Here is a 26,530-nt window from a genome sequence, read left to right as displayed (position 1 = left end):
TAACCTTCCTTGTAGACTGTGGGAATGCTGTGGACATAATATACCTTGACTTCAGCAAAGCTTTTGATAAAGTGCCCCATGATATTCTGATTAGCAAGCTAGCTAAATGTGGGCTGGATGGGGTACCACAGAGCTCGGTCTTGGGCCCAGTGCTCTTCAACATTTTTATTAACGACTTGGATGAGGAGGTACAGAGCATGCTTATCAAATTTGCAGATGATACAAACTTGGGGGCGGGCATCCCTAATACCATGGAAGACAGAAACAAAATTCACAGGGACCTTGATAGGCTGGAGCATTGGGCTGAAAATAAAAGAATGAAATTCAACAGGGATAAATGCAAAGTTCTACACTTAGGAAAAAGAAACCAAATGCACAGTTATAAGATGGGGGATACTTGGCACAGCAATATGACATGTGAGAAGGATCTTGGAATTGTCATTGAACACAAGCTGAATATGAGCCAACAGTGCAATGTGGCTGCAAAAAAGGCAAATGCTATATTAGGCTGCATTAACAGAAGTATAGTTTCCAAATCGTGTGAAGTATTAGTTCCCCTCTATTCAGCGGTGGTTAGGCCTCATCTTGAATACTGCATCTAGTTCTGGTCTCCGCACTTCAAGAAGGATGCAGACAAACTGGAACGGGTTCCAAGGAGGGCAACAAAGATTATCAGGGGACTGGAAACAAAGCCCTATGAGGAGAGACTGAAAGAACTGGGCATGTTTAGCTTGGAGAAGAGAAGAGATATGATAGCACTCTTCAAGTACATGAAAGGTTGTCACATAGAGGAGGGCCGGGATCTCTTCTCGATCATCTCAGAGTGCAGGACACGGAATAATGAGCTCAAGTTGCAGGAAGCAAGATTTCAACTGGACATCAGGAAAAACTTCCTAACTGTTAGAGCCATATGACAATGGAATCAATTACCTAGAGAGGTAGTGGGCTCTCCGACACTGGAGGCATTCAAGAGGCAGCTGGACAGCCATCTGTTGGGAATGCTTTGATTTGGATTCCTGCATTGCACAGGGGGTTGGACTTGATGGCCTTATAGGCCTCTTCCAACTCTACTATTGTATGATTCTATGATTCCATGGATTTGACTGTGAAAGATCAACCCAAATTGTGTTAGCATTTTGACAAATTTGTAGGGCAGTCCAATATCTCAGAGCGGAGGTCAGGTCTCCTGCTCCCCTGGTGCATTCACTATAGCTGCCCAATCTCCCTGCTTTTAAACATTTGATAGAAATAGATGTGGACTATAGGTATGTTCTTAAACCGCAAGGTTTTTTGCCTATTAGTGAATTTCTCTGCTTTTTAATCCAGGAGGTAAGAAATGGGATCCGTGCAAGTTTGCTGAGAATGGATTGATCATTTGCATGCTTATTGAATTCAGTGGGATTTACTCCTATGCAATCATGCTTAGGATAGGTAAAACTGACCATGGAGAGGGAAGCCTGGAGTGGGCAGGGGAGGAGGAAGAAGAGTTGAGGAGAGGAAGGAGGAAGGAGGAAGGAGAAAGGGAGAGGAGAGGAGGGACTTCCGGGAAGGGTGACTTCGCTTGTGCCTGCTTTTGGGACGGGCTCCCGCCTCAAAAGAAGCTTATTCAGATATAAATCAGTCAGAACATTTTTTTTTTTGACTGATGAAATTTCTCCCGGGCAGGGAGAAACGTAGAGATCAACCTCAAAGCCTGTTTTTGTTGGGAGGACTGGATTTCATTAATTTATGAGATAAGGTCCAGCCAACAATGCCGGACGGACTTTCTAACAAGCTCTATCTGCTTAAGTGATACGTTTATCTTTTCTTCAAAGAGAGAATGGACTAACAGGCAAGCACCCTTCTTTCTATTATTTTTTTTACTTGGTTTAAATTGTTGCAGCAAAAGGAGATTTGTCAGATTGATCGGCTTTGGACAACTTCTGGGTGAGATATAGATCTTCTCTGTTATTCACGAAATTAACAGCTTATCTCTGTTTCTGTCGCAAAAAGCTGTCCTGGAAGTGCATTCTAAAGATAATAAACAGAAGAGGGATTTCTATTCCTGATTTCTATTCCGAGGAATATTATATTGTCTGGGACTATTCTTTTTTTGGTCTATTTTATTTTGACGAATCTGCTTCTTCACGACGCCACTAACTGTTTTGATGCTGGGAACTAAATTTGTTTTGCATTCTTGCACATGAGAGATAAGGCAGGTTGCTCTGTTTATACTGTGATGTCATCAAGCCTGGAATATTAACCCAATTGTTGCTGAAATAAGAAGTGGTTCTTCTTTATTTTTGTTTTGCTTTGTTTTCGTGGTTTTAAAAATGGCAATCAAGAAAGTGGCTGAGAATCTGGAAGTAATTATGTTTCAGAAAATAATGGATGAGATTGAGATAACGAAACAAACCCTGCGACAGGGTAGTAAGGAGCTGAAAATTGAACTGAGCAAAATGACGCAGGAGCTTAAAGAAATAGGGGACCCTGTGAGAAAGGAGAATGAGATCAGAGATGAGAAAAGAAAAAATAAAGGGAAGATACAAGCCCTGGAGATTGGAACAAATGTGGAATTGGAAAAAGATCTGGAGTTTATGGATTTTAGAAATAAAATCTACTGTTTGGAATTTAACGTTATCTCTGAAGAAATTAATGAAGATATTAGAGATAAAGTTATCAATGGCTTGGATAATCTTCTGGACTGGAATGATGTGATGGAGCTTGATATAGAGAAAATCTATGGAATTAACTGCAGCCATGTGACAATGGAAAAACTCTTAAGAGATGAGCCAGTGCATTTTGTAAAAAAGAAGAACACAGATATGACTTTACAACAGTATTTCAGCAACTTATTCAGAATGGATGGCAAGAAAATATTTGGGATAGAGGAAATTCCCATCAGACTCTTATTATATGACTATGGCTACAACAGCAAGATTATTATGGAATACTGATAATGGAAGATTGGACACTGAAATTACTGGACTTAACAGGACTATTGAAGATGGAAGATGGAACTAATAGGGATAATGGAATAATGGCTATTGAAATTATTGGACCTAACAGATTCTGATGAGATGGATTAATCGAAATGTTTATTTGGACTATGGTTATGACAATAAGATTATTATAATTATTAACGAGATGGATTAATTGACATGTTTATTTGGAGAAAAATTGATAGATATATTTCTTAAAGAATTGAAACCTCTCTTTGACTTTTTGTGGAAAGAATAAAGTAATGTTTATGAGATTTGATGATTAATTAAGATAACTACTGGAGGAAAGTGATTTTATAATATGATTTAAGAGACAGGATTGTTATATATTGTAGACCTATAACTGATTTGATATGTGACAAATGGGAAGTCAACATTTTATTTTATTTTATTTTTTTGTTTAATCATTTTTGTTTTGTTTTGTTTTTTGTCTTTGAATGTTTTATGATTTTGTTTTCTATGTTTTATGAAAATTTGAATAAAAATTATTGTAAAAAAAAAAAAGAGAAAGGGAGAGGAGAGGGGAAGGAGGGGAAAGGCAGGTTTGATCATTTGCATGCTTATGGAGTTCAATGGGATTTACTCCCACGCAATCATGACTAGGATAGGTAAAACTGACCATGGGGGAAGAAGAGGGGGAGGGGAGAGTAGAGGGAATGAAGAAAGGGGAGAGGGGAGCATGAGGAGTGGGAGGGGGAAGGAAGGGACTGGAAGAGGAGGGGAGGGGTGAAGGAAGGGGAGGGAAGGGGCAAAAGGGAGGTGATGGGAGAGAGGAGGAGGGGATGGCAGGTTTGAACATTTGCATGCTTATTGAGTTTAGTGGGATTTACTCCTGTGCAATCATGGTTGAAAATGAATTGGACTGCCTTCAAGTTGATTCTGACTTATGGTGACCCTATGCATAGGGTTTTCATGGTAAGCAGTATTTAGAGGTACTTTACCATTGCCTTCCCCTGAGGCTGAGAGGCAGTGACTTGCCCAAGGTCACCCAGTCAGCTTCATGACTGTGTGGGGATTCAAGCCCTGGTCTCCCAGGTCATAGTCTTAGGATAGTTAAAACTGACCATGGGGGAGGAGGAGGGGGAGGGCAGAGGGCGAAGGGGAGGGCGATGAGGAGGAGGAGGGGGGAGTGGTAGGAGGAGGGGGAAGAAGTTGATTTGGAAGGGATGGGGAGGGAAGGGATGAAGGAACAGGGAGGGAAGGGGCAAGAGGGAGGGGACAGGGGGGAGGAAGAGGGGAGGGCAGTTTTGATCATTTGCATGTTTTTTTACTTCAGTGGGATTTACTCCTGTGCAATCATGCTTAGGACAGGTGAAACTGACATGGGGGAGGGGAGGGGAGGTGGTCAGAAAGGGAAGGGGGAGGGAGGAAGGGGGAGGGGATTGGAGGAGAATGGGTGGTTGGGCACTGGGCAGAGGGGAAGCCCCTTTCCTTTCCGAAAGGAAAACATTGTGAACAGTATAATTGCTTTTCAGCATTTCCCCCAGCTTTTTAGTCTACAGCAGGCAAATGTAGCCTCCCACCTAAATTGAAACCAAAACTGTCCCTGGCCACATCCACACCAGAACTTTATTTCACTTTAGACAGTCATGGCTTCTTGCAAAGAATCCTGGGAAGTGTAGCTAGTGAAGGGTGCTGAGAGTTGCTAGGAGACACCCTGTTTCCCTCAGAGAGCTTCAATCAGAGCGGCTGACTGTTAAACCACTCTGGCCACTGGAGCTCTGTTAGAGGAATCAGAGTCTCCTGTTCCATGACTGTCTCAAGGGAAATAAAGGTCTGTGGGTCTGGCCCCCTGATTAGGCAAGCCCAGCAGCTGTGAGTCTGGCTTTTAGAACACTGACAGTTTGCTCTTACTGAGCATGCCCGACATTATCATTGAGTTCAATGCAAAGTTTCTTAAATTAATTGAAAATCAGCCAGGCATTTTTAAAACTTTTTAATTGCAGAAGATGAAGGTCAGGATATGGGGCAAGGCCAGTAATAGGATTACAGGTACTCTGTGAACATGGCTGATTTTTAATGAATTTCAACAGATTATGAGAAAAAAATCCAAAAGGGCTCTGGTTTCTTTCTCTCTCTTTTTACCCTTTGAGCTCTCAATTCTCTCTGTTTTGTGTGTCACCATGAAAATTTAGAGGGTTGTTAAGCAAACATTTCTGAGTTCAGGACTATAAGTTTTGTAAGGTTTTGTTTTGAAATGAGCTCGTGGAAAGCATCAGAATGGCATGGGGGTATTTTCAATTTAACATTGCGGAATGCAAAAAATCCACACTGACTATAGTATACAGCCACTCTCATGGCTGTATAATACAACAACCTCCTATCTCATTCATCTGCAAGAAAATTACTATTGGTTCCTTAAAGTTGTGTTTAGTAGTTTTTGTTTGTATATGATAGGCACCAATGAAGAATTTCAGCAATTAATTCAGCCCCAGCAACTCTGGGGGTCTAATGTAGATATTATATTAGCAAACCTCTTTTTGGTGTTTTCTAACTCTGCTCAGTACCAGCAGCAATGGGGGAGATGGCAAGAAGGAGGTCTACTTATCAGAAACTTCTCAGTTCCCAGGCAATGGCCTGAAGGCACATGAGGCCAGCACCCTGCTGAAGCTAGCGGAGTCAGGTCTGGATGGGAGACTGACTGGGAACCATATGTAAGCCGTCTTGGGTTTCTATCATGAAAAGAAAGACGGGGTATAAATATAATAAATAAATAATAATAAATAATAATAAATTCAACTAAGGCTGAATTCTCACATTAGCCTGTTATTCTTCCATGGGCACTATAATTGATGTCACTTATACAAAATACTCCCATATATCTATATCTATCTATCTATCTATCTATCTATCTATCTATCTATCTATCTATCTATCTATCTATCTATCTATCTATCTATCTATCTATCTATCTATCTATCTATCTATCTATCTATCTATCTATCTATCTATCTATCTATCTATCTATCTATCTATCTATAAGTCTTAGGTATACCTTCTTCATCCTTCATCCTTCACTACCTTCTGTGGCATGTTTAGATTTTCTCTAAAACCATACAGGAAGATGGAGTGTGATGCAATTTTTTCATGAAGAGTTACTTTAATCCCTTGAAATGCAGTACTGTAAGTGTTAGATGGTTTATGTGTGGGATGGGTTTTGGGGGGACTGTTTTCAGTGGCTCTGGCCTTATCTCCAGGGTTCATTTCACAGAACAGCATTGGGTGACTAGGGCCACATTCACATCATACATTTATTCTACTATTATTCCACTTTAAACACTCATTGCTTCCCCCCAAAAGTGCTGGATAGTGTAGTTTGTGAAGTGTGCCGAGAGCTGTTAGGAGATACCTATTCTCCTCACAGAGTTACAGTTGCAAGAATGGTTTAACAGTCATTCCCTCTTACCAGAGAACTCTGGGAATTGTAGCTCCATGAGAGAAACAGGGATCTCCTAACAACTCTCAGAACCCTTCACAAACTACCACTTCCCAGGCTTCTTTGGGGGAAGCCATGCCTTTTAAACTGGAATAATAGTAGAATAAATGTGTGCTGTGAATGTGGTCCAAGTGATCCAGAGTGCCTCACTTGTTTCAATGGCAAACCTAAAACAAATCCAAATGATTTGAATTTTAAGATATGTTACTTTGCCAGGGGCCTAACCTAAGTGGTAAATTTTAGGACACAGTATGTTGGTAATTGAAACCATTAGGACCCTGGAAGCATCCTAGCCCCTGTACTTAGAAAATAAAAAATCCTTAGAGGTATCTGTAGGGCCATAAATCTGGAAGATCATTGTACTTCCAGGAGGTTTAGGTTGGTGCACCACATTTGCTCCTTCATGCCTAAAGGTCCTTTCTGGGCCAGAAGGCATATAATTGGTTTATGTCTAACATTCTCTGACAGGCTGTATGGCCTTATAAGTGATGTATGCAATGTTCCCTATAGCATTTCTAGTGTATTTAAGGGCTTGAACCCATGCTTATTAGAAGCCATTATATGAGGCTTATATTGTTAACCAGTGCTAGTAAGCAGAATGCCTTCCTTCAGGAGCTAAATCAGTTTTCTGGAGCTCTTCACAATGCTACGCTGTGAGTTGCAAGCTCAGCACTCTGCACAAGAAACACTGCCAGATAGCAGGTGTCTTATCAGCTGTTATGACTACAGCTTAGGGTTGCCAGGGTTCTGGCCTGAGACTGATCCTGTATCTTTAGGAGAAGAGAAAGTCAGCCAAGTGCAGGTGTTTTTGCAACACTGTAATGGGAAAAACCACCACTTGGAATTTTCCCTCCCCCCCACACAACTTTTAAAGATACAGAAGACCTCTTGGAGGCTAGGCCTGGCAACCAAGAAGACCTCTGTATGTTTAAAAGTTGTGCAGGGGGAAGGGAGAATTCCACCTTGTGGCTTTTCCCATTATAGTGTTGCAAGAACACTTGCACTTGGCTGACTTTCTCTTCTAAAGATACAGGATCAGTCTCAGGCCAGGAACCTGGCAACCCTACTACAGCAGTGTGAGAGTTGGGAGAAAAAGGTATACAACTAGGGAGTGTCTCCCTTTGATGTAGACCACTTGATTCTTTTGGAGATATGCTCATTATCTCATGCTCTGCACCTGTTGTTTGGAAGTGGAGAGAATGACTAGAGAGCTATAGATCTTAGCTACTTCCCACAAGTTAACATAAACATGGTCACAATAACCCAAACAGGAGGTGTGGCTCACTAGCATTTAAGAGCATAAAAAGCTCTGCAAAACTGTCCCAGGTTGGAACTCAGTGTAGGCCCAAGATCCTGGGACAGTGGGCTGCGAAGCAAAGCTCCTACAAGGCTCCATTCATTGTCATTCTCAGAAGGAACATAAGGTCGACCACTTTCTGTATCTCTGTACATTGCTTAGTAAATAAGCTTGTGACTTTTTGCCCCATCTATGTTGTTATTGTATCAAAATCTACAAAGAACCTTGCCTTACAACTTGGCCTGGGCAATACAGTACAGTAGGGCCCCGCTTTACAATGCTTCGCTTTACAGCGTTCCGCTAATACAGCGGTTGTGAATTGTAGAGAGGCCCCGCTTTACAGCGCTTGTTCCGCTTTTACGGCGGTTTTTTGCCACCAGGCGCCATTTTGGTCAATGTAAGTCAATGGGATCCACTTTACAGTGGTTTTCGCTTTACAGCAGGGGACCGGTACGTAACCCGCTGTATGAGCGGGGCCCTACTGTATCCCACACCCAAATGTTATGTTCCTTAGTCATTGGAGACAAAACACTCAGTCAGCAATCAGACTATGATGTGTCTGTAGCTGGATTGTGCCAGACTACAAGTTGGGTATTGAGTGTTTGAATAATGCTTCCCTCCTCAACACACACGTAGATTCCTTGCACATACAAAACTGACATATGAGGAAGAAAATGTATAGATTGCAGCCACTTCTTTGACATTACCGTTTTTAAGGGTTCTTAACAGATGAGGCAGCAATCAAACATTTCGTTCTTCACTACAGTCTAAAGTGGTAGAGACAGAGTGGCCACAAAAAAGAGGGAATGCATCACCCAAAACAGAGAGGGCATGTATTTCCATAAGATATGCTAATATATATGTATAGATGTAAATTTAGAAATAAGGACAAAAAAGAACTACATCACCAAAAAAGAGGACAAAAGGGGATGCCAATTTGCATAAAATTTACATATGCTAGGGATGGAATCTTCTATCAGTTTCAGTTCTCTCAGTTTTTCATTTTTCTAATCTTTCATTCCTTTATCCACATTTCTGCAGCAATATGCTTCTTTAAAAAAAATCTCATGAAAATTCTGTAGTATTTTAGTGCAAATTTCTACTAATAAACACATTCTTGTAAGCAGTTTTGACTAATGAACACATTTTTGCAAGTAATTTCTCCTAAACATTGGTTGGAGAACTGCATTGGAAATTTGGACAAGTGTAAATTTCAAAGGATGGCTGTGTTTTGGAAAGTGCAAATTTGATAGATTGAGCTTTAAATGAGAACTGTATTGAATTTCTCCTCCATCTCTAACATTATTTATTGATTTATTAGATTTATATCCCACCCTTCCTCCCAGTAGGAGCCCAGGGTGGCAAAGAAAAGCACTAAAAACACTCTAAAACATCATAAAAACATTTTAAAATATATTACAACAAAACATCTTTAAAAACATTAAAACAAACCATCTTTTTTTTAAAAAAAAGCTTTAAAAACATCTTAAAAAGCAATTCCAACACTGGCATGGACTGGGATAAGGTTTCTATTCACATATCATTGCTATAATTATAATTTAAGATGTAAATACAGTACATCTCACCATAGTGGGGAAGAATGTGACCAGTTGACTCATGTGCCTGCTGAGTCTGCTGTCCAGGTGCTATCAGTTGATGTGCAACTTCAGGACCTCTGCCGTCCTTTCTTATGGTTCTTTGTCTTTAACCTGGACTTAGACTGGGTAGCTCTTCAAACAGAGGGCTCCTTCAAACGGGGACAGTCCTTTTTGAACACATGGCCACCCTAGGTAGAGTCCAACAACAGCACTAGAGAGCACTAGGTAGAGCCCAATAACAGCAAATAGGCTGTTGATGTTGTGTATGTTGGCTGTTCAAATGAGAAATATTATATACGAATGTTCTTATTTTAGGTTCAATGTAACATTTTGGCCTGAATAATATTGATATACCTCCATTTGGAAGAGTATTGAAAGAACTGCTTTAGAGATGGCCATTTCACAACAAAGTCACAATAAAAATCTATTATTTCAAAGATGAGTTGGAGCAGGATTGTTTACTTAAATGGAGGGGCTTCCAGCCCCTTTTACAGCTCTTTGGATTCTTGTAAAGTAGACAGTTTTCCAAAAGGCAGCACCATTACTCTGTGGCATCACACAAACAGCATGTTTGGTAAACAGAAGGAATGAATGGGGGTAAGCTCTCACTTCCTGGGCCTTTTTGAATGCATGACTGGACTTCGCTAGTCCAAAGCAAAAACAAGAGTGGAAGAAACAGCACAGCGCCCAGCAATAATTTAAGGACTGACAACATGTGCCTCAACTGATAATATTCTGGGCATGTGTTATTCTAAGTGGAAATAATAAACCAGGACAACAAAAACAGACCTCATCATATTTTTACCTAGAGAAACCTCTGCCGTTTGGATGGTTTCTCACTGCTTCTGATCTGTTTGCTACACCAACTCCAAATTTCATTTACCTGTGTGATGTCTTCACAATCCCATGTTATGGTGCTTTTCAAATAAAGTGGAGTGATCTCATAGTAATTAATGTACAGTAGATTCTTATTTTTATGTCAGAATGGTCTGATGCTGAATGCAGTATGTGAAAGAAACTCCCATTAACTTCACATTATCTGTATATGTTGTGGCCCCTTCCTTGTACTACTATACAACAGAAATGAGGTTAAACATGCATCCTCCTGCGTGAATGCTTCCTTCCTTTCTGTCTTATTTGGCTGCTGTTTTAAATTAGTTATGGTGTCATACTTGTAGTGCTTATAAATCATCAGTAAGTGGCACTATACTGCTGTTTTGCATAACTAGAGCATTAGGCAAGACGTCCTTTGAAAGCAATCTGTTCTTTCTTCTGAAATAGGGAGGACAAAACGAGGTTCTTGGTGAGAAGACTGCATTTACTTTTTACTATCTAGCAACCACAGGAGAAAGCCAAAACAAACTGTCCATGAAAGGAACTTCAGGAGCAAGTACTCCAAAATGTAGTAAAAAGCATTTCCATCTGTGATGTGAACATATTATGAACCACATGAGATACATTTGAGAGAAACAAATTCATATAGCAATTTGATCTTGTAAACTCACTATTGTTCCTCATAAATATGTTCAGGATTGCAGCCCTGATGTTTTTAAAAGGTGTGAGAAGAAATCTTGCTCAAATACACTCCAAACCTTATAGTTGTATAATGCTGGCTTTATGTGCTGCACTGTGGTTTTTTACTTAGTAGAGAATCAGTGTTAGGGTTGTGCAGTCCTTAGAAAGGAAAGTCCATCTATTAACTACCCTTCTATTTCTTTGTCTCTCTGCACAGTCTCCATAGTAGCTAGTGTAGTGCCCTATAACTATCCGTCCTGATCACTGGCCACACTTGCTGGGGCTGATGGGAGTTGTAATCTAACCACATGTGCACAGCACTATGTTGGTTACCCTGATCCATAGCCTTTGTGGCTGGTGGGGAGCCAGCACCATGGCAGCTCATTTCTGATCCTCGCTCCAAGCGGCTGCTAACAAAAAGGGAGCTGTTAAAGTCACACGTCAAAAATAAAAAATGATGCATCCAAGACATGTCGCATCCACAGCATAAATTTAAAGAACACTTATACCACTTTAACCGTCATGGCTTCCTCCAAGAATACTGAGAACTGTAGTTTATGCCTCACAGAGCTACTGTGTTTGCAGCACCCTTAACAAACTACAGTTACCAGGATCCTTTTTTGGGGGGGTGGGGGGAGGGAGCCATGACTATTAAAGTACTGCTTTAAATATTTGGTGGTGGATGTGACCACTATCTCAAATACGTGTTTTCTGAATTTCAGTCGGAAAGACTAATTCAAGGCCTATTTAGATATTTACGGTGATCATATAAGCTAGGAGTAAGGAATCTGTGGCCCTCCAGGCACTGTTTGACCCTAACCCCCATTATAGCCCACCAACATGGCCAACAGTCACGATGACAGGGATTGTAGTCCAGCAACACTGGAGGGTACCATATTTAGCTACCACTGATATACAGGGTTTCAGAAAAGAATCTTTCCCAGCCCTACCTTGAAGAGATAGAAATTGAACCTGGGACCAGTAGTAGATAGCATAGTGGGGTGGCGGCACCAGAGGTCTTGTTGCTGCTTAATGGGAGGCAGAGGGGTGAGGCAGCAGTGAAGTCAGTGCTGTGAAAAAGCACCAGCTGAGCCAATACACCGTTCTTGCTAGTGCATTGGCACTGGGCTGACCTTGTCGCTGCCTCACTCCTCCCACTCTACCTACTGGAGAGCAGCAGTGATGCAACCGGTGGGAGGTCAGGTATACAATGCTGCTCCACCACAGTGCCTACTACTGCCTACGACCTTTTGCACAGAAAGTATGTGCTCTACCACTGAACTACCCTTCTCTAACAGAAAGATATAATGACAAAACTACATCAATTAAAACTCCTTGTCATTCAACATATTTTGCCTTAATTTTTCAACAAACGTTTTGTATATTCATTCATTGACTACTCAGGGATAGCTAGATAGATACAGAGATAGTGAGATAGATGTTCTCCTTCCCTAATGATTGGCATATAATGACATCTTATCAATAATGCCCAAATCTTCACACTTCAAAGAAACTTACCTTTAAGCTACACTTAATAAAAGTAAAACGGAACTGCATTCTAGTTTCCAAGGACACTTAAAATCATTTTCTTAATTGTCCTTGGCAATCTTTTCATTATAGATACTGGCATTAATTAATGATGTAATGCCATTATTTTTATCCATTATGCCTTCCTTGCACAATAGACATTTTATCCTCCAAGCATTCTTTGCAAGGGCTGTATCTATAGCAAGAGTAATTCACATTTACAAGTGTTGCCTGGATGGCTTCTACTATGTGGAGCACTCAGTTGTTTGGAAATTGGATTGAACAAAGCCAACATTGACAATGGCATAAAATATGTTCTAAAATAGTCTTTCTTAAGGGAGCTTTTATGCCTAGATTAGTATCAGTGTTTAATTGGCAGCCTCTTCACTTAATTAATTACTGGGGGTTATTGTCACAAGCGGGAGAATTTGGACAAAGGCATTTGTGTTATGCATGACTATCACTATCAAAACAAAGATATGAAGTTGCCATACACAAGGGGGGGGATCTCTTTGCGTTTCTATGTAAGAACATGAATTTTCTTTTATGAATGTCAAAGGAAAGAGAATTATCACAAAAACAAAGCTTTTTCAAAGAAGAACAGGTTGAATGTGTTTATATTTTCAGACCACTATTGAGAGAAACTCTCAGTTGAAGGCTGAAGTTCAGTCTTTGTCACATGAAAATACAGGAAGAGAGAAATTGCCAATATACCCTTTTATAGGTGCAGATGCACAAAATCATATAAAAGAAAAACACTGCTGGAAGCCTGCAGCCAGAGAATGGACTGGTTCATTCAAATCAATTCAATCCTTCTTGTCACCACACAGTCTTTTGGTCCTCATTATTCCCTTAAGGTTGCCAGGTCACAATGCTGCAGGGAGAGCAGAAGATATAACTGGCATAATGCCACTCTACACGAGGGGTAGGCAACCTGTGGCCCTCCAGAAGATGCTGGACTCCAGCTCCCATAATCCCTTATCACTGGCCTTGCTGGCTGAAGATAATGGGAGTTGGAGTCCAATAGCTTCTGGAGGGACACAGGTTGACCACCCCCTGCTCTAGACCTAGCAGCCTACACTCACTTGGCTTCCTGGCTTCCATGTAGTCCCCCATCCTCCCAACCTTCCTTGCTTGCCAGCTTCCTTCCTCCCAACAGTGCACAGTCCCAGTCCTGCTTTCCAGTTTGATTCCAGTCCTACTTTTTCCTTGATTCCTCCTCTCTTCTCCTTTTGTGTCTATCCTGCTGCATAGTTTCCTGAAATCCCTGTTCTTCAGGCCATTCCTCCTTTGCTGTACTTCCCCATACAAACCTATATACTAACTTACTTACCTGGGAAGAAGCCTCTCAAAGCCTATAGGACTTATTTCTGAAGAGACAGGTATAGGATCAGCCACCTGGCTTTGGGACTCTGCTCCCTAACGTTCCCACCTTCCCTGCTTCCAAGAGCATGTAACCCCTCCACCCTGACCGTAAGCAGGAGGGGTGTCTTCAGGGCCCCTTCCCTGATTTGTCTCTTCTTGTCTCAGTTCCCTGCCACTTCTGCCCCTTTCCTCAAGCCTCATTCTTCACCAAGCCTTTCCCAGTCCATTGCTTTTTCTGTATTTTATTTACCCCCTTTGTTCCTAGATGAGCTAATCCCATCTTCCTTTAACCCCAGCCAAATCCCACTTTGGCTGGGATTCAAACTTCCAAATGGTGGAATCATGGGAACTTTAATCCTAGTAGCATTTCCCTCGCAAAAGCTGGAGAACAAAGCAGATCACTTCCCCAAGCAAGTGAACATTCTGTGCTCACCACAGCAGCTCAGCCAATCAGTGCCAGGGACTTCACAGGCACAATGTGATATAGATTGTATAAACAATTGCAAATTAAACTGTTTTATGTCCAATCAGTTTCAAGTAGGAATGTGTCAATCCCTCACTGAATTCAGTGGGATGTGAAATCGCTTAACTTGGTTGAATTATATTCTTTTTATTTGAGATTATGCATTATCCTGCTATTCTGAAAACTGACCTTTTTAGAATAGCAGGATTAAAAACTGCACACATCATACTGAACCTTGTAATATTTTGCAGTAGAACTCATGATGCAGTATCACTTCTTTATAGAAGGAAATTATTGGGTAATGATGGTGGGACAATATACAAGAAGCTAGGTGGGATTCAGTAATTCTTGATTTGGATATGCAAGAGTTTCCTGCATCATTAAAGTCCCATTTGAAAATCAGATGAACCCCTTCATATAAAATTACTTGCAATAATTTCCCATGAACTTCTCCATGTTGAATTTTAGCTGGATGCATAAGTTTCAATTCCACATGTTGGTGAGGGGTTGTTCCGTGCCATATTGTCTCTGATTTTCAAAGACCTTCCACATTCTTACTTTCTCATTCAAGATCCAAAAGATAAATTTAGCATATGCCAGGGATGGGGAACGCCAGGGGTCACATGTGGCCCTCCAGGCCTCTCTACCTGACCCCTCCCTGGTCCTGCTCGGCCCCCTCCTTGAGTGCTTTTTCCTGGCTGGAATGTGCCCTTGATCAGCTGGATCTCCCATTGCTCGTCTGTATGGAGGATGGCATGATGTCTGGCTGTCTCACTTTTGCATGACGGGAAAGTAATGCACAAAGGTAAAGGTCCCACTTTTGCTCCATTCACTCTTGCTTCTGGCATCGCCCACCACTGCCATGAGATCCTTGAAAGGTTGCCCATAAGGGAATGTGGCTCTTGGGCTGAAAAGAAATTCTGATTTAGAAATAATCCGCTTGGATGGAGGAGCTTGGCATTCCTCATGAATAACAATTTGTCAAATGTTGAGTAAGCTTGTATAGCTTTCTGTCCATCTTGTTGGCTCTCATTTTTTTACACTCTCTAAATCTTCCCTATTCAGGATAAGCCACACCATCATATTGGTAGAAAGTTGGCCCTGCCCATCAATTTATGGGTCCTAACTGTTGCAGCGGCATAGAATTCCACAAGTGTCTGCTTTTTAACCTGAAATGTGCTGTAGGTCACTAATTCTCTGTGTGGAGTACCCCAGCAGACATTGTCAGCATTTCTCTCATCAGTGGTAAATATCTGGGAAATCACTCTCTGCATTTTTTGGCACGGTAAATCTTGTAGCCAGCTATGTTTTAGAGATAAATTACAGTACATTCAACTGCTATTCAGTGCAAGTCATCTGCACCAGATATTTTTAAGCAAACCTTGCAACAAGCATGAATGCCAAAGCATAGGCCATATATTACCCATGTTTACAAATCCAGGAAAGATCCTGCTTTCTCATTCATGGGAATTTAGGACTGTATCAGTAGTTAAAGCGGATTTATTGCATGAATTGCTAAACTATATTTTTGATGGCTGATTATTTCATAAAAAGCAAATACTAACACACCAACACTTATATAGCACAACTGGCTTGGGGGGGGGGAGGGAAGAATATCAAAGGGTTCAGGAACTGTTTTAATCATTCTGAAAAAATAAGCATTTAATATAAGATTAACATATTGCATCAAGAACACCACACATAGACCTAAAAAATGTAAGCCTGTAGTCCTTTCTACCCACTTAAAAACAGGTGCATAAGAAGCCACCTTACAGAGTCAGACCAATGGTGCATCTAGCTGAGAACTGTCTTCTACACTGACTGGCAGCAGCTCTCCAAGGTTTCAGGCAGGCCTTTCCCTGGCCCTACTTGAGGACCCCTGGGACCTTCTGCATGCAAATAATAATAATAATAATATTTTATTTATTAGTTGCCTATCTGTCCAGGTTAGTGGACACTCTAGGCAACTTACAATAACAAAAAGCTATACATAATATACATATACAAAAACAAACCACAGTCCTAAACAATTTAAAACCAATTTCCAATTAAAACATCATAAAATTAATCCTCCTTAATTAAACCAGATGTTCTGTCACTGAACTGTGGCTGTTTATCTTACCTTGAAGTAAATCACATTGAACTCAGTGTGACTTAATTCTGAGTAGATGTGGATTGATCTGTAAATCTCCCATTGAGCCAGAAGATGACAATTATATATTCTTCTGTTTGTTTGTTTCTCCCTGATCTTGTCATCTGACCCCCCTCGCCTGTTGTGACAAGGAGGTCTCCAGGTGTGCCCCACAGCATGTGGGGGAAAGAGGCAGACAATAGCAAAGGGGGCAGAAGGAACAGGAGAAGCAGCAGCTACTTTAATCGGAGACGTAAAAGTTTTCACCAGTTGTCCTGATTGCACAGTGGCAACCCTGGCAAGGAATTATTCTTTCAATTTTACTTTTACTTCACACAGAACAACAAGCCCCAAGCCAGTGATGTCTTACAAGCATGGGACCTGCCATGTTTTCACAGGGCTCTCCACTAGGGTTGCCAGGTTCATGGCCTGAGACTGATCCTGTATCTTTAAAAGAAGAGAAAGTCAGCCAAGTACTGGTGTTCTTGCAATGCTGTAATGGGAAAAACCACAAGGTGGAATTCTCCCTTCCCTCTGCACAACTTTTAAAGATACAGAAGACCTCTTGGTTGCCAGGCCTGGCCTCTAAGAGGTCTTCTGTATCTTTAAAAGTTGTGCAGGGGGGAGGGAGAATTCCACCTTGTGGTTTTTCCTATTACAGGGTTGCAAGAACAACTGCACGTGGCCAACTTTCTCATCTCCTAAAGATACAGGATCAGTCTCAGGCCAAGAACCTGGCAACCCTACTCTCCACTCATAAGGAACAATCCATTCACTTCAGCAGAGAGATATCAGACCTATGAGCACATTTCAATGGATTGGGCAGCCCATCAAGGCAAGATGTCAGGTCACATGGAGCTCAGGATCAGGTCAAAGGGCTGCGTGAATTGGTCTAGAGTCTCCCTGAAGCCAAAGATAGGGTTTTAAATCAAAGCCATGTGTGTTGAAATAGTCACTATGTAATAGTTCTTTACAACTTAGAATAAAACATGGACAAATGGGATGAGTGAATCTGCCAATTTCGATTTCTCTGTTTCTAGTTTTTCCAGTCTTAAAATTTGCTTCTCCATTTTTCCACCTCAGTTTGCAATTTTTTTTAAAAAAAAGTTCTCATGAAAATCATCGCCATGTTAGTGCAAAGCTCCTCATATACATATCTTTGTATGCAATTTTGCTTATTATGCACAGTTTTGCAAAACAATACCCTCCAAAATAAAGCATTTTGAATGTTATTTTTACTGTACATTTATATGCATTTTTATGCACACTTTTGTAAATACATTTTTCTACATATTATGTGGCTGGAGAACTGCACTGCAAGTGCAAAGTGAAGTTTGGAAGGACGGCTGTGTTTCGGTTTCTGTGTTATTCCGGAAAGTGTAAATTAGTAGGTTGCCTTTAAACACAAGCTGAATCAAAGCCCCTATCTTCCTCCCCTGGGTCCATCCCTAGGCCTGTATTCCTAGCAGTAATAGAGTTTAAAAGCCCCTCTTGACAGATGCTTGCACTGTGACAGCAGAAGCTAGTTCATAGAACTAGGTAGCTGCCCATAGTGTGAAGGTTTTAAGAAGACATAGGACTACTACAAGGCTTGCCAGCCATTTTAGAAATAGAACAGGAAGTTGTCTGAATGGGATGAGCTTTGAGGAAGCATTTGAACTAGCAACATGCTAGGGATGGAGAAGAATTTCATTCATTTCTCCTTTTCAAGTAAACCTGCCTAATCTGCACCTCCCACACTAATACACACACTCCTGTGCATGTATAATACATGGACCTGAATGTGATTATCCTTTGGATTTTGCTCTTCCCCAAATTTTGTGACAGAGTTCTTAGCTCCCAAAACATAACAAAATGTGTTAAAATGTGGAGGGTTTTTTTTAAAATAAAAATATTTAGAAATTCATACAGTGAGATAAAGTACATCTTGAATAGGGTTGCCAGGTCTCCGGTTTTCTGCCGGAGACTCCAGCAAAAGGGGGCCGTCTCCGGCCTCCGGCTATACTTCAATTTAAAAGGTGGATCTCCGGCTTTTTATTGGCCCCCTCAGCCACGCATGCGTGATTGACACACGCATACGTTTGGCTGTGGCTGGCCGCTTTCCCGCCCTCTTTCAGTCAGGCAGTCGCAGGCAGGGACTAGAGACGAGGAGGACTGAGCGCCGCCGCCCCTGCAGGGACCCCCAGCAGCAGCCCCTGCCCGCTCCCGCCACCCACAGAAGTACAGGTGAGGGTGATGGGTGGAGGCGAGCAGTGGCAGTGGAGGCCAGGCTGGGCCGGCTGCTTCTTAGCCCCAGTCTGGAGCCAGTTCCCCAGGGGCTCAGCAGTCTCTGGCTGGGGGAAAGGACGGCCGGCCGCTTCACCCCTCCTGCTGTGGGTGCCGCTGGGTGGCAGCGGCCGCGATGGGGCTCAGCAGACTCTGGCTGGGGAACCGGCTCCGGGGCTAAGAAGGAGCCGGCCCTGGCCGGCCTCCACTCCTGCTGAGGCTGCCCGGCCGCGTGAGCCCCGTCTCCTAGCAACTGCTGCCGAAACGGGGCCCACGCGGCCTAGCAGCCTCAGCAGGAGCCGTGGAGGGCAGGCCAGGCTGGCTCCTTCTTAGCCCCGGAGCTCCTGCTCCGGAAAGGACGGCCGACGGCTTCACCCCTCCTCCCTCTGGCTGGGGGGGCCCATCGCGACCGCTGCCGCCCAGCAGCACCCACAGCAGGAGGGGTGAAGCCGCCGGCCGTCCTTTCCTGAGCAGGGGAACCGGCTCTGGGGCTAAGAAGGAGCCAGCCCTGGCCGGCCTCCACTCCTGCTGAGGCTGCCCGGCCGTGTGGGCCCCGTCTCCTAACAACCGCTGCCGAGACGGGGCCCACGCGGCCTAGCAGCCTCAGCAGGAGCCGTGGAGGGCAGGCCGGGCCAGCTCCTTCTTAGCCTCGGAGCTCCTGCTCTGCAAAGGACAGCCGGCGGCTTCACACATCCTCCCTCTGGCTGGGGGGGGCCATCCCAAAAATGTACCAAAAAGCATATAAAATCTGTATTTTACTGAAAGTGTGTCGGGAAAAAATGGCATATTTTAGGCTAAAAATGCATGCATACACCAATTAGTATTTGATGTAAAGTATTTAGAAGTTTCTTATGATTAAGCAGTACACAAATGTCATTAAATGAACAATGCCCACAATAAGGTAATAAATAAGGCAAAATGCCCACAACATGCCTATTTAAAAAAATACAAAAATGAAATGCATTCTGTGCATTAAAAAAATCACAAATTTATATGGAAACAGGACAGAAAATATTTAGGAATGAAGGTATGTGAAACTGGCTTAGGCCAGAAATAGACTGATCTAGCCATCCTTCATAAAGGGCAAAGTGTTTGGATCTTTTTAGTGTACAAAAAAGTCAACTAAGTGTGTGTGTGCAAGGGAGGGGGGCATAATAAAGATTATGCATGATGTGGGGAAGTTCATTTCCCTCTCTCACAGTACTAGAACTTCAGACATTCAATGAAATTAACTAGCAGAACTTCAGGACAGACAGAAGAAAATCTTGAATAAACATATTCTTTAAAAAGAAAAGACCTCCACACATCTTCATACCAACCCTGTGAGGTAGGCTAGGCTGAGAGCTTCATGGCCCAGCAGGGATTTGATCCTGGGGTGTTCCAACCTCACTGAATCTCATATAGAGTGGTTAACTGGTTAGTGTGCGGGGTGGGTGTGTTCTTGTCCAGATACATTAGCCCTCCTTAGACCGGGGCTTAATCTGAGTCAGTGCTCAACCCCTAAACCACTTTTCCATGACAGTGCTCAGCTATGGCAGTAGTGAAGCAAAGTACCTCTGAGGGTGTGCAGAGTGCATTTCTTTTGCTGCTAAGTGATTATAGCCACCCTCAGCCATACATTAAGAACTAGGCCAAAGGGCATCCTGGTCAGAGGGTATAAGCTTTCCAACATGCTCAAAACCTTGGCGCCTCTCGTTATGGAAATAAAATCCACTGTGCTTGAACATAAACAGTCCTTTTTAAAACAGGAGGTGGCTTGAGAGAGAGATTTCGCTTGCTGTGGTGTGGGCACACACATGCACACTTCTTTCTTCCTACTGTCACTTCTGACAGAGCTGGCAGTAGGTGAACATAAAGCCAAAAGCATGCTGGACACCCTTCTTTTCATTCTTTCTCTCACCCTCTTTTCTTTATCACCTCTCATTTGTCTGTCCTTCCCTAATAAAGGCCATGTCAAGTTACTGAACTGTAGAGAACTGCTAAGGATACACAACAGCTTTTGCAAAACTGAGTTTATTATGGAAACCTGATTCTTAGCTGATCTTTTGCCACTGGTCCTTGAACTCGTTGGAGCCGGTGAATGTCACCTGGCAATTTACAGTGTGGCAGAGATTGCCTCCTTGCATCCAACTACAGAGCCAGAAACTTCAGCAAAGCACCCAAGAGATTCATCCCAATCTACTTTCTGCCCACTTGGTCCTGCCCTGTAGCTAGCGTGGGGCAAATGGGTGCACTGCCCTCCCCTAGAGCTGTGTTTTTCTCCCCACCCCCACCCCATTTTTTTAAAAAAAATGTGTTTTTAATTTGTGACATGACAGTCTCCATTTAAATAATGACAGCTTGTTTTAAGAACAGGAGCAATTTAAGAATAGGACCCTCTGAAAAATTCAGTGAATAAGGTAGAGCGAGTGCACAACAAAAGCTTCATCTAGAAGAGCCCCCCAAACTATGCTCATTCAAGACTTTTCCCTGACTGAGGGTGGATTTTTCATTATCACACCCTATAATTAAGGGATCCAGAAAAAAAGCTTATATAGTAACATGGCTATTGAGGAATTAAATATTAGAACTTTGTATTATGGATTGAGAGCCAGTATGGTGTAGTGGTTAGAGTATTGGACTAAAACCTGGGAGACCAGGGTTCGAATCCCCACACAGCCATGAAGCTCCCTGGGTGACCTTGGGCCAGTCACTGCCTCTCAGACTCAGAGGAAGGCAATAGTAAACCACCTCTGTCTGAATACCGCTTACCATGAAGACCCTATCTGGGACCAACTTGAAGGCAGTCCATTTCCATTTTGCATCACCCTAAGCTTGTGAGGAAGAATGACCTTGTCACTTCAGATGGACCTAGGAACACCCTGTTTTAGGTAAGATTTCTATTTTAATCTCCAGAGATTTTTTTTGAATGGCATGCTCCAAGCAACTGTGGTTGATACAATGTATCATGCTTAATGACATCACTAGGGCCCGCCCCGTGATGTCATTCGTCAAAATGAAATAGACAAAAAAAAAGTTTTTGTTCCCCACTCCTCGAAATAGAAATCCCTCTTCCGTTGGTATCTTTAGAATGCACCTCCAGGACAGCTTTTTGCGATAAAAACAAAGATAAGCTTTTTCAATTTCTTTCCTCCTTAATTTCGTTAGTGAAAGAGAAAAGCCATAAACTCACCTAGAAATTCTTCACAGCTGATTCATTGACAAATCTCTTTTTTGCTACACCAATTTAAACCAAGTAAAAAAAGAAAATAGAAAGGATGCTTATCTGCCTGTTGAAGTCCGTTTTTCTTTAAAGAAAAGATAAACGTGTCGTTGTAATCAGCAAGAGCTTGATGAAAGTCCGTCCGGCATTGCAGTTTGAACCTTCTCTCATAAATAAATGAAATCCAGTCCTCCCCACAAAAACAGGCTTTGTGGTTGATCTCTACATTTCTCCCTGACCGGGAGAAAATCTTTACCAGTCAAAAAGAGCGTTGTGACTGATTTTAAAGCTGAAAAAGCTTCTTCTGAGACAAGAGCTCGTCTCAGAGGCAGCACAGGCAAAGCAACCCTTCCCGGAAGTCGTGATTAAAAATATATTTAATGTCTGTTGTACTGAATGTACACTTTCTGCAGTGTCCGCCCGGCCTTGTCTCCCGTAGAGAGGGCGAAACCCCCCCCTAAAGTAACATGATGAAGAAATCCTCCTTCCGAACCACTTCTTCAGGCCCCGTCCGCACCTTCAGCAGCCGCTCCTATACGGCGGGCCCCGTCACCGCCTCTCGAGTCAGCACCTCTTACGCCTCCTCCGGCTATGGGGGCAGCAGGTTTGGAGGCGGCGGCAGCGCCAGCAGCTTCCGAGGGTCCTCCGTCGGCGGCGGCATGGGGGGGTATCACGGCCGTCAGTGTGAACAAGAGCCTGCTGGCGCCGCTCAACTTGGAGATCGACCCCACCATCCAGCAAGTGAGTACCAAAGAAAAAGAGGAGATCAAGACTCTCAACAACAAGTTCGCCAACTTGATTGACAAGGTTCGCTTCCTAGAGCAGCAGAATAAAATACTGGATACCAAATGGAGTCTCCTGCAGAATCAGAAAACCACCCGAAGCAACATGGACAGTATGTTTGAGGCCTACATCAACAACCTGCGCCGGCAGCTGGACGGCTTGGGGCAGGAGAGAGCAAGGCTGGATGCTGAGTTGGCCAACATGCAAGGCCTTGTAGAAGAATTCAAGACTAAGTATGAAGATGAAATCAACCATCGTACTGAGAAGGAGAATGATTTTGTCCTTTTGAAGAAGGATGTGGATGAGGCCTACATGAACGAGATTGAGCTGGAGTCCCGTCTGGAATGCCTGACTGACGAGATCAACTTCCTGAGGCAGCTGTATGATGAGGAGCTGCGTGTAATGCAGTCTCAGATCAATGACACTTCTGTGGTCTTGTCCATGGATAACAACCGCAGCCTGGACTTGGATGGCATCATTGCCGAGGTCAAAGCACAGTATGAAGACATTGCTGCCAAGAGCCGGGCTGAAGCAGAGAGCATGTACCAGATCAAGGTGAGCCACCACCCCCTGCACACATACACCTGGTTTACTACTGGGTGATGAGGGCTGGGCTGGGTTGGTGAGAGTCGCCACTCATTCTTCGTTTTACATATAAATAGTACATTTTAATGTGTACTATTAATATTTATTGATGTATTTTGCTGCTATTTTGATTATTTTTGTTTGATTCCATTGTATTATTGTATTTATATATTCTCTGATTGCTTTATTATTATGTACACCGCCCAGAGAGCCCTTGGGCTTAGGGCGGTATATAAATTAATTAAATAAATAAATAAATAAAAATGTTTGTACTGAATTTTGTACTTTAAAAAACAACACAGATTAGTGCAGAAATAGGATGGAATAAAGTTGTGCATGAACATCTGTGGAACTGACACAAACCAGAATTGATCCATCCATCTCTATGTAATGCTCACACTAGCTGTCTTAAATCAAAGCCATGGCAGCTTTAGCAAAAGTAATGAAAGTTTCACTGCCAACCTTCTACAGAGTGTGAAAACCTAATAGTATAATAATATATACGTGCCTTTAATTGGAGGGAAAAAGGAAATAACTGGAAGTGTTTTAGGGTGCTTCTGGACTGTTGCTATTTTCTGGTGGGATTAAATCACATAACAGCAAATCCAGGTTGAGTAATTATAGATAATTGGGTGGTCTCGTGCAACAAACTCGCTTATCCCAAATATCTAACTCTTTGCGATAAGAAATGTGATGAGAAAATACATTGGAAAGTGTTGGATAAAACTTGTTGTGATGTGATGTCATCTAACTTCCCTGAAAACAAATCAGAATGAATCTTCTTAAATAGCCAATGTCACCTAATCTCCCTGCAAACAAATTAGGATGAATGCTCAACAAACAGGTCATCTGGCAAGTGCCCTTAGATTGTACTTGTCCAGCAAACATTTATGTTTGCTTCAAAAGCTGTATAAGTTTTTAAACACACATTTTAACATCACAGTGGGCACTAGGCTAGTTACAAGTGCCCAAGGATGGAAAGCTCCTTAAAGCTGGTAAAACTAAAGCTCTTAGGTTGCTTCTTCTTACTCTTCCAGGTATTTTGCATGTCCTGTCCTCCATCTACTTAACAGCACCTCGTTCACTCAGGTGGTGCCCTACACTAATGCACATGTTATAATCTAGTTGAAACCGAGTGTTAATTCCTTTAAATTGCAATTATCTTAAAATACAGATAAGTATTACTGTGCAATTTGAAATTAAAATAATAGGAGGAAGAGCAGGCGGGTTTTGCTTGGCATCTATTGTATGTCCTGTTGAATCTGGCATGCCCTCATCTGAGCAGGCACAAGGCCATCCTTAACAGATGGCCATGAGCAGAGCCTGCCAAAAGACCATGTATGATCATCAGATGTGTTTGCTAAGGGCAGGATTCCAGGCTGGGAATGTTGGAATTGTTTTCTATCCCAAGCTTACATTCCTATGGCTAAAAGAGCCATACATTCGCTGCCATCTCTCTCTCTCTCTCTCTCTCTCTCCCTCTCAGGCAACCAGTTGAAATGACAAAATTGGTTCCATGATCAGATAAAGTTAGAATGAGGATGTAGCAGGTGATTATTAGTATACTGGGAAAGGATGAAGATAAAAGCTATTAACAGCTCTGTGTGCTCCACTCCGTTTCAGGATCTTTGGAAGACTTCACAGCACTGGCTTTTAAAGCAGCTGAATCGGATAGTCTAAATGTGTTACACAACTTTTACTAACAAGGCCAGATAAAGGATGGAGTAGGGCTCGAAGGCACTAATTATGATGGGCCTTTCTGAAATTTGGGGACAAGTTCATAATGCAGGATCCTGTCCCAGTGGTTTAGAGCCTCAGTGCACAGCCAGAAGTGTATATATCTACCAGGAAAAGGTAGCCCCTTCTCTATTCCTGTAAATGAGGGGTGGCTAACCTGTGGCTCTCCGAATGTTGTTGGTCTCCAGCTCCCATCAGTCCCATCCAGCACTGCCAATGGTCAGAGATGATGAGGGTTGTAGTCCAGCACCATCTGGAGACCCACAGGTTAGCTGCACTAGAAAAGCAATCCACACTGGACAGCCCACATTAGTTCCATTGATACCATCTACCATAAGCCAAGAGGTCAGACTGGAGGCTGGTACAGGCTTAAGCACCTGGAGAGTGGGGATGCAATGTGTTGCAGCTGCTTTTCAAGAAATGCTATGCTGGATGCACTCTAGATCTCATTCTACCACTCAAAAGCTTTGCCCATGGATATTCTTACCCTGTTTTCACCTTCATCTTCCCAGTTGTTTCCTGGATTTGTTGATAGGTTAGGGGCTTTGACCAAAAATTGGCCTGGTGGAGATCCTATTTCAGGGCAACTTCAGAGAGGAGGATATAATTTAAGATTCATTTCCTGCTTGGACAATTCATTGTATACTGATACACATGAAAAACAACATCCATCCATTTGTTTACATATGTCTGCAATTCGTTTCCTGACCATGATCCAAGTGCTTTGCCAACCATGTACACTCGGCTGTGTGTGTGTGTGTTCATCTATGTTAAGAATCACTTAACTCGTCACTGAAATGTGTAACCACCTCACCATGAACTGTGGCACCTCTTCAACAATGTGCAGCAGAATGGCACAGCAATTTAGGTCAGGAAGTAAGGAATGTCACATTGAATCAAAACCCTGGGAGGGACTAAACTGGGCCTACCAAGCACTGACAACACTGGGAAAACCTATTTGAAGAGGGCAAACTAGGAGTAAAGCAGATCCTGAGAGTCATATCCTGTCTCACATATTAAACCTTCGCTTCCCAAACAGAAAGATCTCAGTATTATTATCTACTCCAAAGCAAATTATATCAATTGCAATAAAATTTACATCCAGCTGATTTTGTTTACTATGCAGCTTTCCTTAATTTTAATTTAACATTCTAATTTAAGATTCTCTTATTTTGTTTAGTTGTAAGTAGAAATGGGGAAAAATGCAATTCAGTTTGCATTTATAGGCAAACCTACCGAATTTGCACTTTCCAAAACAATACATGAACTGAAACACAGGCCTTCTTTGAAATTTGCACTTCCGTAATTGTGCAATGCAGTTCTCCAGTCAAGTAAAGTGTACAAAACTACATTAATGTGTGCATAAATATGCACATATTAGTGAAAATGATATATAAAAATGCATGATATTGGGGAAATTGCTTTGCCAAATGTGTATCTTAGGCAAAATGACATTCAAAAATGTGTATATTAGGAGAAATTTGCTAATGAATTTTCAAAAGGACTTAAACAAAATTCACAAACTGTGGAAATGTGAACTGAACTTAAGAAGGGAAAAATGAAAAACTGAGAGAAATCAAAATTGATAGATTCATCCATCCCCAGTTGCAAGTGTGTGGGTGTTGTGAAAGATGAAAAGTTTCTC

The 26,530-nt window shown here is 42.3% G+C and overlaps 1 pseudogene; it reads left to right on the top strand.

The window, feature by feature from the left end:
* Nucleotides 1–22,215: 22,215 nt before the first annotated feature.
* On the top strand, nt 22,216–23,299 carry LOC133384388 (keratin, type II cytoskeletal 8-like; annotated as a pseudogene).
* Nucleotides 23,300–26,530: the final 3,231 nt, after the last annotated feature.

This window comes from Rhineura floridana, chromosome 4, assembly GCF_030035675.1.
Source record: "Rhineura floridana isolate rRhiFlo1 chromosome 4, rRhiFlo1.hap2, whole genome shotgun sequence".
NCBI lineage: Eukaryota > Metazoa > Chordata > Lepidosauria > Squamata > Rhineuridae > Rhineura > Rhineura floridana.
The sequence above is the reverse complement of the archived record's forward strand: the minus strand, read 5'-3'. Positions and strand labels throughout refer to the sequence as shown.